General features: G+C 40.6%; 1 long non-coding RNA gene across 1 annotated transcript in view; it reads right to left on the bottom strand.

Moving 5' to 3' along the window:
* LOC102005833 overlaps positions 1–16,902 on the bottom strand; it is a 139,093-nt gene that overhangs the window by 13,756 nt on the left and 108,435 nt on the right. Inside the window, exon 7 of the long non-coding RNA XR_264537.2 lies at positions 14,953–15,097. This is a non-coding gene — a long non-coding RNA (uncharacterized LOC102005833). The remainder of the gene's footprint in view (positions 1–14,952; positions 15,098–16,902) is intronic.

The raw sequence follows: 16,902 nt of genomic DNA, 5'->3' as shown, positions 1-16,902 counted from the left end.
AGCCAGGAGTAAGGGGGAGGGAGAGAAGAAATGAGATGTAGGTCAGAGGATACAAAGTAGCAGATATATAGGTTGAGCCAGTGTAGAGATTATTAATATTAATTCATCATGAGTACCATAGCAATAAAATTGTACATCTATAGAATTTACGCTAAATGAGTAGATCCTAATTACACTTACCCCAAAAACAAAAACCAAAAATTTGACAACTGCTTCACATGGTGGGTATATTAATTTGCTTCACTAGAGCTCAGTCAGCCCTCCACATCTACAAGTTGCCCATTTAAGGATTCCACCAACCAGAGATCAAAAATACTCAAAGAAAAAACTGCATCTTTACTGAACATGTACAAACTTCTTTTTCTTGACATTATTCCCCAAACAACATGGTATAACAACTATTTGTATAGCATTTACATTGTATTATATATTGTAAGTAATCTAGAGATCATTTAAAGTATACTGGAGGATGTGCTTAAGTTACATGCAAATATTATGTCATTTTGTAGGAGAGACTTGAGTAGCTTAGAATTTTGGTATTCTCAAGAGTCTTCAAACCAATCCTCCAAAGATACCACAGGCCAAGAGTAACCCTTTTACTATCTATATGTTTCCTATAGCAACATGTTGCATACTTTAAATATACAAAATAAAATTTATCTATAAAAATGTTTCTGGGCTGGGGATATAACTCAGTGGCACAAGCGCCTGCCTGGCAAGCACAAGGTCCTGAGTTTGATTCCCAGTACTCCCCTCCCCAAAAAAACCCACTTTGGAATAGGTTGAACAAAGTCACAGGACATATATGAAGAATATGATAAAAAATGTTTCCATTAAAATGTATATGTGTAAAATAATTAATATTCAAACATAAAAACCCAAGCATGATCCTGGCATAAAAACAGATATATGAGTGGGGTGTGATGGTGCAGACTTGTAATCCCTTTTTGGATTGGTGGAATCCTTGAATGGGAAACTTGTAGATGTGGAGGGCTGACTGAGCTCTAGTGAAGCAAATTAATATACCCACCATGTGAAGTAGTTATCAAATTTTTGGTTTTTGTTTTTGGGATAAGTGTAATTAGGATCTACTCATTTAGCATAAATTCTATAGACAGTACAATTTTATTGCCTATTTCTCAAAACAAGATATACAAGTGATCAACAGATTCATGAAGCATGCTCAGCATCTCTAGTCATTAAGGACATGCCTAGTATCAAAAGGACGAAAGATAAGTGTTGGCAAGAATGCAGAGAAAAATGAACCCTGATACACTATAAATTGGTGCAGCCATGATGGAAAATAGTAGGGACATTCCTCAAAAAAATAGAACTAGCATATATTCAGGCATCCCACTTCTGGGTATATAAGCAAAGGATCAAAATTATTATATTGAAGCAATATCCGAACTCCCATGTACATTACAGAATTATTCACAATAGCCAAATAAGGAATCAAACTAAGTGTCCATCAGCTGAAGAATAGACAGAGAAAATGTGATAGATATGCACTGTGGGATACTATTCAGGCTTTAAAAAGACGGATGTTCCGTCACTTGTGACAAGGTGGATAAACATTAGGTTAATAAGCCAGACATAGAGAAAGAACATTAGGTTAATAAGCCAGACATAGAGAAATACTACATAATCTCACACATATGTGGAATCTTAAAAAGTCAAATTCACAAGAAAAGTAGAATGCTCATTGCTAGAGGCTAGGGGATGGGGTGGAGAGAGAATGAGTTGTTGGTTAAAACATGCATTTGAAGTCTATTGCCCAGCAGGGTGAACATAGTCAATAATGTTGTACTGTATAGTTCAAAATAACTTAGAAAGTAAATTGCAAATGTCTCATTACCAAAAAAAAAAAAAAAAGAAAGAAAGAAAGAGAAGGGGCAAATGTGTCCATTAACTTGACTTAATCATTTGTGGCTAGATGTGATAGCACAAACCTGTAATTCCAGCACCTGGGAGGCTGAGGCAGGAGGATTGCTATGTTTGAGGCCAGCCTGGACTACACAGAAAGTTCAAGGCCAGCCTGAACTAAATAGCAAGACCCTGTTTCAAAACAAAACAAATCATTTGTAGTCACATTATATCTATATATTAAAACATCACATTACACTCTCCAAATTTATACAATTATGATTTGTCAACTTAAAAATAGCACGTCCTATCTCCCAGATTTTGTTGAATGCTAAGCTCTTAACCTTGATAATCCGCAGAGTGTTGACCAAATTCTCACAGGCACTTGCACGAAGTTAGAAGCATCAGTTGAGCACAGGTGCTGGTTTTGAAGTAATTCCCCTCTGCATGACATTTTCACAAGTTTTATGGAATTAGCACCTGGACATCTTGGGGCTTTATTCTGATGACTGTACCCTCATTTTCATTCTTCCACTGTGGGCAGAAGCACAAATAGGTCTCCTTTTCCTCCCCCTCCCAACCTCTCTTTTAATGTTGACAAACCTGGGAAATGGAAACAATGTCACTGGTGATTTTGGAAGTTATGTCTGTAGTTTCAAGGCTGTTTCTGAACAGAAGAACAAGTGAGGGGAGTGGGGATAGAATTCAAATGTCCTTGAAATATTTGTACAGTCAAAGCATTTTAATAGAGTTAGCCAAACTGCAAAAGCATCATCAAGGCCTGGAGCAGTGGGATTTGGGAGCAAGAATGTGCACAGAGCAGCAGAGAAGGGCTTGGTTCCCACCCAGTCTTATCACCAACTTGTAGGCATGGACCGTGATGACTTCAAGCGTTATCATCACCAAGACAAGGAGGAAGACACGTGGCGCCAGCCACCTGCCTGCTAACCAAGGCCAAGAAAACAATTCTCATTCCTTCTAGGGTTGAGAGTAGATACAAGAGTCTGTCTCTTGTTTGTAACTCTGTAATAGTTTACATCTGCTGGTACTGAGTACTGGAATGAGTTGGCCTGGACCATTGCCAAGGCACCATTCAGCTATGCCCGAATGAAGGTTGGTGACACAGTCCTTACTCAGCTGACAGCCCCTGCTCTGCCCTTGAACGGCCCCAACTCTGGGACCAAGTCCTCTCTGTGGCCTGGGCTGTGGTTTTACACTGTACTTCCCTCTTCCTTCCTGAAATATGAATCAGACTGACATGATTCTTGCCACTCTCAGAAGGGAACTAAGCAAATATGAGTAGGAGTGTGGGCGTGTCTCTGTGGATGTTTCTCTTCCTGAGAAACAGACAATGGCATTTAGCATCAGTCTCATCAGACAAACCATGCTTTATTTTCTTGGTTAGAAAATGACGAGCCAGTGTACTACAGCACCTTCTTGTATTTTACTCTGTGCATTTTAATACTGTAACATGGGGTTTACAAATAAGGAATCTAGAAATGGGATTTAGGGATAAGAAAACCCTATAGTTGAGCCTGGCATGGTGGTGCACGCCTGTAATCCTGGCACTCGGGAGGCCGAGGCAGGAGGATCGTTGCGAGTCTGAGACCAACCTGGGCTACAAAGTGAGTTCAAGACCAGCCTGAATTACAGAGTGAGACCCTGTCTCAAAAAGACAAAAACAAGAAAGAAAACCCTACAGTTTTGTGTGCATGGGTGTGAATACACGTATCTCTGATAAGCTCAATAGCATATCAGATTTTCTGCAGAATCCATGAGCAGAATCCCAAAAAAGATAAGACAAACTAGTGTAGTAGAATGTGCCATTGCTAGAGACGTCAACATCAACTGTCGCAGTCCATAGATGAAGGGTTTTTTTTGTTTTTTTTTTTTTTTTTGGTTTTTCTCCGGTACCGGGAACTGAACTCACGACCTTGCACTTGCCAGGCAGGCTCTTTGCCACTGAGCTAAATCCCCAGCCCCATGATGGAGGTATTTTGAAGAAGCAAAAGAATCACCAAAGTAGTATCATTAATAATTTAAACCATTTTATATCAAGCATCATGCAGTAAAAATCCTCTTGACCAATCACTCCTTAACAAACGGGTCAGATTAACCAATGTTCTCTGTTTCATCTGTGAAATGCATTCACCCTCACCCCAGCCTTGAGCCCCACATTCTCCCACTTTTGGCCCACTCCACTGAGTTGATTCGTGCCAAGCTTCTGTGACAGTTACTGCCCATTCAATCCGTGCCAAGATATTTTACTTCCATGATTTTTCTAAAAGCCTTTAAAATGATAAAATATGGTCCCAAAAACAAAGCTACAAAGTTGTATTCTTTGCAGACTCTTGATTAAGGCAAATTGATTTGTTTTACATACAAAAAAAAGCTGTTGACTTCGGTGTGAGCCAGACAACTGTGGAAGTTTAGAGAAAATATGAAAGGAGTTCTGCACTCTGATTGTGTGACAGGTGTTTTTAGTTTCTGCTTCACTTTAAAGAAAAACAACTGGAGATTATGTAAAATGAATGTATCGAGTATGTTTTTGTGTGAGCAGGGTAATACTCTTGACCTTTCATCAAAGGATTGAGGGATTAATGCGAATTTGTATATTTTGAGTTTAAATTAAAAGCTTAAGAAAGCTATAAATGATTTTCATGATTCCCAGATTGAACCAACTTCTCTTGTGAGCCAAATAAGCATCAATCCTCACTGAATTAATTTAGAACAGTTCTATTGCACCAGGATTTCCAGACAGCAAGAAGCAGCAGGTTCCAGAACTCATGATTTTCAGGGAAGGACTTTAATATTGGTACATTTTCACTGACCCAGAAAAAGAAAGTGAATGGATATTCTCAACTCTATAGATGATTCTATGTTCAGTGTCGATGTTACTTGTATAAATTTTACGCTTTTTATGTCAGTTTGAGTTTTCCAGGAAGCAGATACAAAGGTAGGATTGGACGTACAAGACATTTCTGGAGGGAAAAGTGTGTGGAAAACGGAGAAAAGGAACAGGAGTAAGTGTGAATAGGCACTGGCCAAGATTCAGGCTTTACTCCTATGAAGGAAAAGAAGGAAGGAAGGAAAGAAAATTGGGTAGAAGGAGCTTGACTACCGTGTAACTCTGAGAGAGTCGCAGCAGATGGAAAACACTAGAATGAAGACTGCTCTTAAGAGAAGTCCCACGGTAGGTCAGAAAGGCTACAGCACTCCTACCATGCTCAGTGGTTGCAGAGCATGAACTTGGTAATGGAACCCAGTGGGGTGACAGCTGCAGCCTACTGCCTAACTACATTCAGCCATGAGACCAGGGACTTCTTTTCTACTACAAAGTGTGGCCACTGGAAATAAACTCCATTGTGTGGATGGTCTCAGATCACTATAGCGCCTGGAAGATAGAGAATCTGACAATGTCCTGCCACTCTAAGAGACTCCTGAGAAGGACTCTTATTTCTTTATCTACCTGTATCCAAAACTTGTGCAAATGTAATTTCTTATGGATTTCATTATAAAGCTTGTAAAGTTCTTTACCCAGGAATATGAATAAATTCCTTCTTTGGCAGGCAAACTTCAGATTCAGCTAGGATTTGTGAGCACCTAGTATCGCTGTGCCCGATCTTGTTACAGACACGGACAATAAGCTAATCAATCAATAGACAAGATGGCAGTAAGGTCTGTGAAACAAGTCAAAGAGTAAAACATGCTAGAAAGGGAGACTAGGCCGAAGTGGTGGTCAAAGAATTGCGGAGAGCGACTTCTTTGAAGAAGGGATATTTGAAGTAAAACCTAACTGGAAAAGGAGGCTGACGGTTTGAGGCAGAATAGATTGTTAAGTTGGAGGGAGTCAGGTACACCGGGAGAAGGGAACAAAGGCCAATTGGAGAAATGACATCATCTGAGGTGGAGCTCATGGGTCATGGGAAGGAATCTTGACTCTATTCTAAGTATGCTGAAAGACCTTGAAGGGTTTTAAGTAGGGGAAGAGACTTATATTCTAACATTGATGGTTCCATAGTTTCTATACGGAAAGATCTTGAAAGCGATAAGATGCTTACGTTTTTTGTGGGTGCAAGGTAGGGTTTATGAGAAAGGGGATATTGGAGATGGAGCATTATGGTTCAGATTTGAAATGTCTTCTAAAACTCATGTGCTAAAGGCTTAGTTGCCAGTTCATAGGCTTTTGAAGAAATGATCAGATTTTGAGGGATCTAATAATTTGATGGCATCATTGGGAGGTGATGGAAACAGGAGGTGGGGCCTGGTTGAAGAGAGCAGATCACAGTGGTGTGGCACTGGGGACACTATCTGGTCACTGGCCCTTTCTTCTCTGACTGTTGTTCTTTCTCTACTTTCTGACTGCCGTGAAGTGAGCAGCTTTCCTCTGCTACACGCTTCTGCCATGAGCTTTCTGCCTTGATACAGACCTAAAGCAATGAAGCCAGATGACCACAGGCTAAAACCTAAAATCTGTGACTCAAAATACTCCCCCTTTAAGTCGATTTCTTCAGGGATTTTTGTCACCATAATGGAACACTTACAAACATACTGGCCCTGAGTTGGGACAACTCTGAGACGCAAGTTATTTTCCCAAGTTGCCCTACAGGATTAGGATGAGGTTATCCTCCGTGGGGCTTTTTGCCTCAAAAGCCCCCTCACTTGACTTCTCCTCCATCACTGTTCTACTTCCTCCACTTCCTAACTGGCTTCTTCTGGGAACATTTCCTGAAAAGTTCACTTGCACACAACATCGTATGCAAAAGTCATTAATCTAAGCAAGAACTCTTTCCCCCAAGGCTGCCTTCTGGACTAAGACTTGTTTGACTCACACACATAACTCCAACATATAGACGTGAATGATAATCACAAACTCCAGCCTATAGACACTTTAAAATCTAGACTTTGGGGCTGGGGATGAAGCTCAGTATTAGAGTACTTGCCTAACATGTACAAGGCCCTGAGTTCTATCTCCAGCACTGCAAAAAAAAAAAAAAAAACAAAATTTGGAGTTTGGAAATTACATTTGAATCCTCTACTTCCTTTATCAACTACATAATTGAATTTTTCTATAGGTTATAAACTTTGCTATTAATTTGCAAGTTCAGGTTTGAAAGAGTTACCTAATCTTTGTTGTCAGTTTTCTCATCTATAAAATGAAGACGATAATACCTAACTTAAATATGAAGTGTTATATTAGTATTATATCTAAATGTCCCCCTAAAGCAGTGATGGAGAACCTTTTAGAGCTTTCAGTGATAACAAACAGCTGGTTTTGGCACACATACCATAGGTTCACCACAACTTCCCTAAAGCCTCATGCACTCATGAGTAGGGCTTTTAGGAGGCATTTAAATCATGGGAGTGGGATACTTATCAGTGCATTAGTGCACTAATAAGTTTATGGGTGCATGTGATTTGGGTGATGATGCCTGTTTGGGGAAGGTGAGTCACTGCGGGTTTGGCCTGGAAGCATGTCTATCTTTTTCCCTTATCCCTTTCTCTTTCCCTCTCTCTCCCTCTCTCTCTCTCCCTATCTATCTATCTATCTATCTATCTATCTATCTATCCATCTGCTTTCCATTGACATGCCCCTCTGCCACGCCACCCTGCCTTGGAACCAGCTGAGACTGTGGCCTGAAGCCTCTACAAACTGAACCAAAATATGTAAACATTTCCGCCTTAAAGTTGTAGGTATTGGATATTGTGCTTCAGCAAAGAGACAGATTTTGGTACCAGGAGTGGGGTACCTCTACCACTGAAGGTGGGGAAATCTCCTCCTCTGGCAGAATAATCTTATTAAGATTTAAGAGCTCAATGTCCTCATCCCTAATAGGATCCTCTCAAACATCTACATCCCAATTTACAGGACCCCATTCTTTTCTAATCAGTCCCTCACTTTAATTTTAGATACCTTTCAAAGTTGAATGTTAAACTTACACAGTATTTCCACCAATCAAATTATGAGGACTTGTGTTTGGGTCTCTGTAATCTCAATCCCGTGGCTAAAAGAGAGAAGAATCTCTTTCAGGACACTTGGATTTTTTAGATTCTTTATGTATGTCTACAGCTAGGAGTCTTTGAACTCCTTATTACTTTGTTTGAACACTTAGAAGACTAGATTTTTATGTCTGTCTGTAGCTCATGATTTTCCCTTACTAGTTTGTGCAGGGATGCTAAGAACAACCAGCCAGTATCATTATATTTCCCACTCTGCTAAAAATATTCAGAAATGTTATATATAGAGTCACTAAATTCCTTGCATCTCACAAGTGGGAATTAGGATAATCAAATGGATTTACACTGCACGTCACTTGAAACAGTTCACATCATGGACTACCAGTATTCCACAAATTATCAGGAAAGACCATGACAACTTTAGGATTCATCAAATTATCCAACTCCAGGAACCACTAAGGCCATTAAAAAATTCATCCTTACAATTCTGTTTCTCTAGAGGCACTCCTGGTATGAAAATCTGTATCAGTAAAAGTTCACTAGAGGGATAGATTGAATGTAAGATATATGATATAAATATAGACATAGCTATAGACAGACTCAAACCGGTAGGTTTACAATGGTCAACTGCAGAGTCAGGTGACAAAGAATGCAAAAGGGCCATCTACACATTGGAGACCCGGAGGATCTAGTCAGAAGTCAAAAGCCTGGAGCTCACTGCAGAGTCCCCTGCAAGTCTATATCAGGAAGCCAAAGGGTCTGGATTGGAAGGCTGAAGAGTCTGTGTTGGAAAGTTGGAGATGGATATCCAAAGTTTATAATGAAGACTAGAGCTTCTCTGAAGAAGCAGAATTGAGACTCCCTTCTTTCCATTTTTATTCCACCCAGGCTACAAGCCTACTGGTTGGCAACACCTACACCAAGGGTGGGTCTTCCTTCTTTAGTAGGTCAATCATCCAGATACACCCAGAACTGGTAAGCTAATCTACAAGGTATTTCTTATTCAAGTTGAATACATAATTAATTATCACAAAAAGTAAGGAAAATAAAGTTCTTAGCATAATCCTTAGAATATGTAGGTACTTAATAGTTCATGGTGATTGTTAGTACCACCCTGTCCAGTGTCCCATGGATCTGAATCAGTCATGAATTTTTAGCAAAATGAGAATACTGAAGACAAGGCAATATGCTTTCACCACAGCTAAAATCACTCTATTTTAGTGTCAAAATACCGCTTCTTTTCTTAAGTTGTAGTAGTAGATGGAAGTTGTGTTTCAAATGGCCATACTTGAAAATATTAAAAAGTGGCAATCTGATATCAGTTCCCAAATTTTCCTTTGAGATTCAAAAAGCTAAGAGCCCACTTTCCAAACATTATACTCCCAAACAGAAAGCTGTTATTTGAGTACAGTTTTTTTACTGTTTTTGCTTGCAACATCTTTCTGCTATGACCCATGTTGTCATACAAAAGTCACATTTGTGGCCTTCTCACGTGGGCATCACGCCTAGGGTACACTTTTTTCTTTTAGTCAAGAAAGTCTATTGTACAAGTAGCTGAGAGTATTGTTATTATGAGCATAATCTTGATTCAGCATTAGTTCAATAAGTTTTAAAAATACACAAAGTCATGACTTTAGCTGGTATGAATGATAAATTATTTACAACCACACAACTGATTTCTCATTATATACCAGAATGGCCAGAAAGGTGGCACATAACTGTACAAGAGTTGGCTAAGATTCTAGAAGAAAACTGGCTTATCCTGCTGCACACACAGGTAACCAGTGACAGCAGGAAGAGAGGGCAATCCAAATATATTTTACTTTTCAATATGCAGAAAAATGTCTTGTTAGGGAAATAACACGTCAAAATATTTAAGTATGAAGTGAAGCATAAGAAATCTCCATCAGTATTTTCATATGGCTCAACCGAACTATGAACATTGGCTGGATCTTATAGAGTTTATAGATATAATATAGATTTAAAGAGACCCCGTCTCACTCTTAACTTCAGCCAGATAACCTTCTTAAATAACTGCACTTAACTTCAAACACACTTATTTTGGAATGCCCACTCCAGGACTATGTAAGTGTATCTTAGTCATTTTTGTAGATCCAGAGCTTTCCAGGACATTCAGTTGAACCCAAGTCCTTCTTTTGGGACCATTTTGCTACTAATGCCTAACTTCTGATTGAGGAATGAGATTTCAGGTGTGTAAGCCTCTGCTTGAACTGTCCCCACTGCTAACTGTGTCACAAACGTCTTTTTTTTTTTTTTTTTTTTTTTTTTTTTTTTGGTTTTTCTCCGGTACCAGGAACGGAACTCACGACCTTGTGCTTCCCAGGCAGGCGCTTTGCCCCTGAGCTAAATCCCCAGCCCACAAACGTCTTGATATGAGGATGGGACATAGGACCTAAGATGAGAGTATGAATTGCACTACTCTATGTTCTCATTCTATGGCCATGGACTCCTTTTCTACCACAAGTTCCTTTCCAGTTTCAGTACAAACATGACTTGTTACGTTAATCAATGACTGCGATCCACTTTGTATTTCCTGCTTCCAGGCTGAGAGAAAAATAAGTTATCGCCCTTTAACTTGAGTGATTTCAAGTTATTTTTAATCATGAAAGTAGAAACCAAAAAAGTAAGAAAGACCCACGTTTGGCTGGCTACCCATGAGGTGGTGTATTCAAAAAGATAGATATTCACTGTTCTAAAATCAGATAACTCCATGTTGTTAGCTCCATTTGCGGGGTTTGACACACCACTGTAAGATTTGATCTTTCCCTGGAGGCACAAAGTCGTGCCATACCTCAGTGTCTGAAAAGTGTGGGGACAAATTTCCCCCACTGCTTTTCCCTCGGGGAACCGGCCACAATGGCTCGCTCTGCCGTGGTTGCTCAACTTGAATCAAGTGATGCTTTGAGTCAAGTTGCTTTTTCCTTCACTGAGAAACCAAAGACAGACCGCAGTTAACAATAGTTTTTAAAATAACATCTTGAGAATAATCATCACATGCTTCTTTATTACAGGAAATGCATACCAAATGTCGCCTTGTATTTAAACCTGAGAAATGGGCAGGGCGTGGGCAGGCAATTACATCACAGCCTGTGCGAGGAGGGCATGTTTTCCAGGAGTTGGTAACAATCACCCTCAGAACTCTGTCTCCTCCTGACTTGATTTCACACGTACCTGTTAGCACAGGTGCTACTAGTTAATATTATAGAAGCAAACTGACTGTCACGTGACCTTTGGATGTGCGCGGAGCATTCAGATCCCTCTGGCACACTTCTACTATGTGTGAGGAGGAAAAACAAAAAACCAAACTTGCAAGAACTCCGTCCCACGGTTTTTCTCAGTCATTGGAACTGGAGACACGATTTCAATTTCAAGGCCCCTTGAACACAGAGGTCCTTTTACAATCCTCTCCACTTCTCTGAAAAGCACAGTAGCCAAATGCTATAGGGGACATCAGAGCCAGCTACATCATTAGCGGTGCCCAGTGCAAAATGAAAACGCAGGACCTCTTGCTGAAAAAGCAGCAAGGGGGTTGTCCCCGAAGGTACTAAAGTGTAAAGCTTTTCCCTTTCTTCTGCACTTTCTCTCTTGACTTGTCATGGTGTTTCACATTTGCTATTTAATGTCATTCTAAGTAAAGAAAAATTAAAATTTTAAATTATTAGCGTGAATTTACCATTCATCTTATATAGCACAATGCCAGTTATAAATGCAAATGTGAGAACATTTGACCCATATGTCGAAGCACCAAAATTACACAATTTACATTTCATACATTTATGTGTATTTTGCCCTTACCAAAGAGTGGAAATGCTGCACAAAATGAGCTCAACTGTTCTTATTTCACTTCTTCATAGGCACACCTTCCATCACCATTCTCCACCTGTGGTTTCCTGATGAATACGGGAGGTGCAGAAGGAAAAGGAGATCTGGATTGACCTGCGTCTCTCTTTCCTCCTATCTCACCATTTTCAGTGTACAAGGATGGCTCATAAGCAGAAATCATACAAGTAAGAAAGGATAGAAGACAGCTTCTTCAACCTCCATGTTTCTTAGGGTGTCATTGCCTTAGCTCTGAAATCCAAGTTTTTAGACAGGGTCTCGCTGGAGTTTAGGCTGGTCTTAAACTCTTAAGTAGCCCAGGCTGTCTTCAAACTTATGGCAGTCCTACTGCCTCAGCCTCCCAAGTGCTGGGACGACAAGTGTGTGCCATTATGGTCAGCATCTAAGCAAGTTCTGGTTCAAATGGTGTCACTTCTCTGGGCTGTCAGCTCTTCTGCTTGCGCAGATGTCGATGTGACACTCTGGGTACTGCTGAATTCACACACATTGTGGGTCCTCCCGGAATCTGTGTTCAGGGGGCATAGTGAATGCTAAAAGCTAATGGGGTTGCAAGAACCAGCAGACACACACATCCCACAGTCTCTACTCACACACGTTCTCCATTGTCCCACCAGCCCTCATTAACAACACACAAGTTCAAAGGTAAAATTATTAAGAATTTCAAGAAAGTGATATCAGGGCATTAACCCAAAGCACAGGAACCTTCTGAGGGTGGACTCCTTTATGAGTACACAGACAGGGCTTCCTTGAGGCTAGCTCAGAGGGACATTACTTTTTAAATTTCGACATGTATTGAGCATCAGATATATGCGAGAAATAAAGAGAGTGAGACAGAACATGAGAATGGTGCCACATTTTAAGTCTTTGGGGGCTGCTGGGATGATTGTTATGTTCATGCTTCCAATAGAACTATTGCTTACTTGGCTCCTAAGATGATGCTTAAAGTTGCAAGAGAATATCTAGCACTCTTGGGGTAAGATTTATATCCCAAATTACAATGCCTTGAGGTAACCAGGAAAAAATACAAGACTTGTATGGCTGAAACATAATGCGGAACTTATGAGCTCCACTGGATGGCAATTCAAAATATATTACCTGGGAGGCCTATTCCAAAGACACAAGGGAGAGAACAAGGTGACCAGACACAGCTCCTAGCAACTTGCGTGAACGGTAAACTAGTGAGCCTTGATGGTGGAATTGGGGAAGCAGTGGCAAGAAAACAATGGTTTCAGAAAATAAGTTTTATTGTAATTGTGGTTTTTTAAAAAACCTATATAACAGAAAACCTACCATCTTACTCATTTGCAAGTGTGTAGTCCGGTAGTGTTAAGTATCTTCACATGGCTGGGCAACCAATCTCCAGAACTTCCTCATCTTCTGAAACTTAAACTCTATATCCATTAAACTGCCATGTCTCCTCCCCCAGCTCCTGGCAATCAGCACTCTACCTTCTGCTTCTTTTTTTTTTTTCTTTGCTTTTTGAAAGAGGGTCTTACTAGGCAGTTCAGGCTGGCCTTGAGCTCACTTTGTAGCCCACGCTGGTCTCGAACTCACAATGATCCTCCTGCCTCAGCCTCCTCAGTGCTGGGATTACAGGCATGCACCACCATGCCTGGCTACTTTCTGTTTCTTTAAATCCAACTGCTATAGGTCTCTCCTAATGGAACTATGCAGGATTTATCTTTTTGTGAATGGCTTATTTCACTTTGCATAATTTTCTCAAGATTCATGCAAGTTGTCTTGTGTGCTAGAACTTACTTTTTAAAACTGAATTAATATTCCATTATACATATATACTACATTTTGGTTAGTCGTTAATCTGCTGATAAATGAGTTCCTTTTGCCCCTTGTCTGTTATAAATAATGCTACTGTGAATATTTCAGTGTGCAGAAATATTTCAATTCTTTTGGATACATACCCAGAAGCAATATTAGAAGAAAACAATTATTTTAAATCATACTGTTCTATGACTGTTGGGAGATAACATGAGGTTTGGAACTGTCAGGACATTGTCTTGGGAGTCTGACGGTAAGGGAAGTAATGTGGAAGTACCAGAGCTGAAGAAAAATAAGTGTATCCCATGCACATGTTCAGCAGTGTGACCTTCTAGACTAGACAGACAAAAATTGTTGACTAAAATAAGCATGGAGACAAATACTCTAACCAAAACCTCTGAATTAGAATCAAGCAAAACTAAAACAAGGACACTGAACATGTGCAGAAGAAATACTGACCATCTAATTGTTCTTGGAAAGATAAAACTATCAAGTTTATGGGCTTGAAACTCAGTACTTGGAGCAATGCAGAAGAACCCTCCATAGCACGATAGCAATTTACAGACAAAAAGCCGTGCCCCCAGTGAGAAATTGCTACAACGCCCCAGAGTAACCCTGTGAAGATTATGTCAGTGTTCAACACTTAGATGGTCCACACCTTACCAGGCTTCACTGGTAGGTTTTAGAGTGATAGAACTATAGTGCTTATATGGATGTTAGAGATCATTAACTCCGACTGTCCTAATTTTAAAAGGAGGAAATTGAGGCCCAGAAATGTTACCATGGGATTCTCCCAGGACCAGAAAACTAATTGGTGGCAGTGGCGAGGCTGACTTTCCCAATTCTAATGGTGAATCTGTTAATATCTTCAAGGCCACCCTCATAGCAACAAGCCCATGAGATCTGACAGTACAAACAAAATAGTTGCAGCCTGAAAAGACAAGAGCTTCTGGAGTCTTTTCTGTAGCGTAGCCAGGCTGCCATTGAGGCTGTCCAAGCGCACTAGCCCAATCCAAGATTTAACAGATGTTTTTTCAAGACACATCAAGTGCTGGATGGATCCAGACACTCAGAAGCACGATGGGAGTAGTCAGGGCCCCAAACTGAAGCACTAATAGCTCTACTCTCTTTTGAATTAATTTAAGACAGTAAGGCCCCAAAATCTCATGTGAAAATGAAAATGTATTTCCCAAAAGGGACTCTATGACTCCATTACGGACATTAACATACTAGCAGGAACCTGTTGATCAGATTAGCTAGTTAGTTGTCACTTTGTTAAACATGGTATCTCTTGGCACGGAGGGAGTGGGACTCAGGACTCCCATATTTTTGTTGAGTGTGGAGAGAGCTTGCGGGGAGAAAGGCTGGCTGAGATGAGGATGTAAATGTAAGGGTCTGTTCGGGGGTCCAGAGGAAGAGGAAAGGACTGGCCACGGAATAAACAACATCTAAAAAAGAAGGTATACAATTCTCAAGGAAAAATGCACTTACCTATCCATTTTATCATGAAGGGCTGCTAAGAATGCCATCACTAAAAGGTAAATGTCACTGAGACTGTGTGCGTTGGCAGACTTTGGGGTGCTGGTGTCTCCTTCTTCGAGGCGGTTTCTAGGTTCTTTCTGTCCTGAGCAAAGAACTGGTTGAGACAAGTGCAAAAGGTGCATTTATTAAAGTTAGGGAAGAAACGTGCTCTACAGAGTAAGTTTGGACCAAGTAAAAGTAGAGGGGAAAAGTACACTCTTCAGCGTGGGAGCAGACTACTGTGAAAGAGAGAATACAGTAGTCCAGAGCTCAGTGGCAACTTTCCTGTCCCTCACTTCCTCAGGCTGATGTCAGGTCTAAGCCATCCTATCAAAAGCCTGCTCAAGTTCTCGTGAGAATTGAACATAGCACTCTCTGATTGGTTCCAAATGCAGGCTTTGGGAACTGTTCTGCACATGTGTCCTGGGAGTTTTAGTTAACTGGCCACACCTACTCTCCCAGCCACCTTGCCATGCCCTTTTGTGCAGTATAATTGTATTTGTTTGTTTGTTTATTTTTGCAATACTTGGGATTGAACCCAGGCTTTTGCACTGAGCTACATCCTCAGCCCCTTTTTAGAATCTTGAGACAAGGTCTTATTACATTACTAAATTGCCCAGGCTGGGCTCAAATTTGTGATCCTCCTGTCTCAGCCTCCCAGAGTGGTGGCACCACAAGTATGCACAACTACCACGCCCAGCTATGAAATGATTTTTGATCATCCAACAACCTCTAATACAAAGGGGTAGATTTGCCATGTGGAGCTTTAAAAACTGCACTCCAAGCTGAAAGTGGTGGCACACACTTACCATCCCAGCACTTGGGAGGCTGAGGCAGGTGGATCACAATGAATTTGAGGCCAGCCTGGGATACACGGTGAGTTCAGGGCCAGTCTGAACTACATAGTGAGATTCTCTGTCATTAAAAAAAAAAAAAAAAAAAAAAAAAAAACTGCATTCCAAACTATGTACCTTGCTGGGGAGATGGAAGAGGGGGTGACCTGGAGCAATACTCATAATAGAGGGGCAGGGTCAACACCCCATAACAAAAGACAGGTCAACAAGAGGAAAGGGGAACAAACCCATGGATGTGCACATGAACACAGAGTCCATATAAAATGTAAAAACTCAGTGAAAGGGCCCATAAGTTGATGCTTAAACATCTTCTTCCCAGGGGACGGAGAAATGAAGAGCAGATGGTGACAACTTGGAGAAAGGTGAGGAGAGAAATTTACTGCAAACAAAGGGTGTCTTGTTATTGTAGACCAAGTCTCCTGGGTAATCTCTGGGAGCTGCCCTGAGGAGACTAAATAAAAGCCTGTCTGGGTGTGGTGAAGATTTGTAGTCTCCTGTCTTCTCTGGTAGTTAATCTCTCTGGGTTACTTGATGAGATTTCCTGGGGAAGGAGTTTAAGACAATTCACTTCTTTGGGAAGAAGTTTTTTCTCTCAGATAAGGGAACTTCAGAGAGAGTCCCTCCCTGCAGTTTGGAGAGAAACAAGGGAAACTTCCAGGCACTTTGATTCTGAGGTGTTTTTTCAAGTCGGAATGTCAGCATATTGTTTTCTGAGCCCCCACACCGCTGTAATATTCCTACTTTATGGAGGATAACTACACTTGCCTGAGATAGCCTCTATATGTTCATATAAAAGGAAAAGAAGGAAAAGTGTAAGAAAAAATCCTCTGCTATTTCACCAATGGTGGAGCCACCTAGTTTGAGGTGACCATGTCCCCTCTGTTATTAGAGGATTAAGATAGATGGATATTCAAATAGACTTTTTGGGAACTGACTGAGATTAAGGCAGAGTGCATATTTATTTTCATTACCTTTATCTTTATTTTTCCTATATCCACGGGCTGCATGTTGATTCAGCCATTACAGACTGTGAAGATTCAGATAAGCTCAGGGAGAGCCCACAGCA

Source organism: Chinchilla lanigera, unplaced genomic scaffold (assembly GCF_000276665.1).
Source record: "Chinchilla lanigera isolate Chin_1 unplaced genomic scaffold, ChiLan1.0 scaffold00115, whole genome shotgun sequence".
In the NCBI taxonomy this organism is placed as follows: domain Eukaryota; kingdom Metazoa; phylum Chordata; class Mammalia; order Rodentia; family Chinchillidae; genus Chinchilla; species Chinchilla lanigera.
Note: the sequence above shows the minus strand (reverse complement) of the source record. Positions and strands in the feature narration are given on the sequence as shown.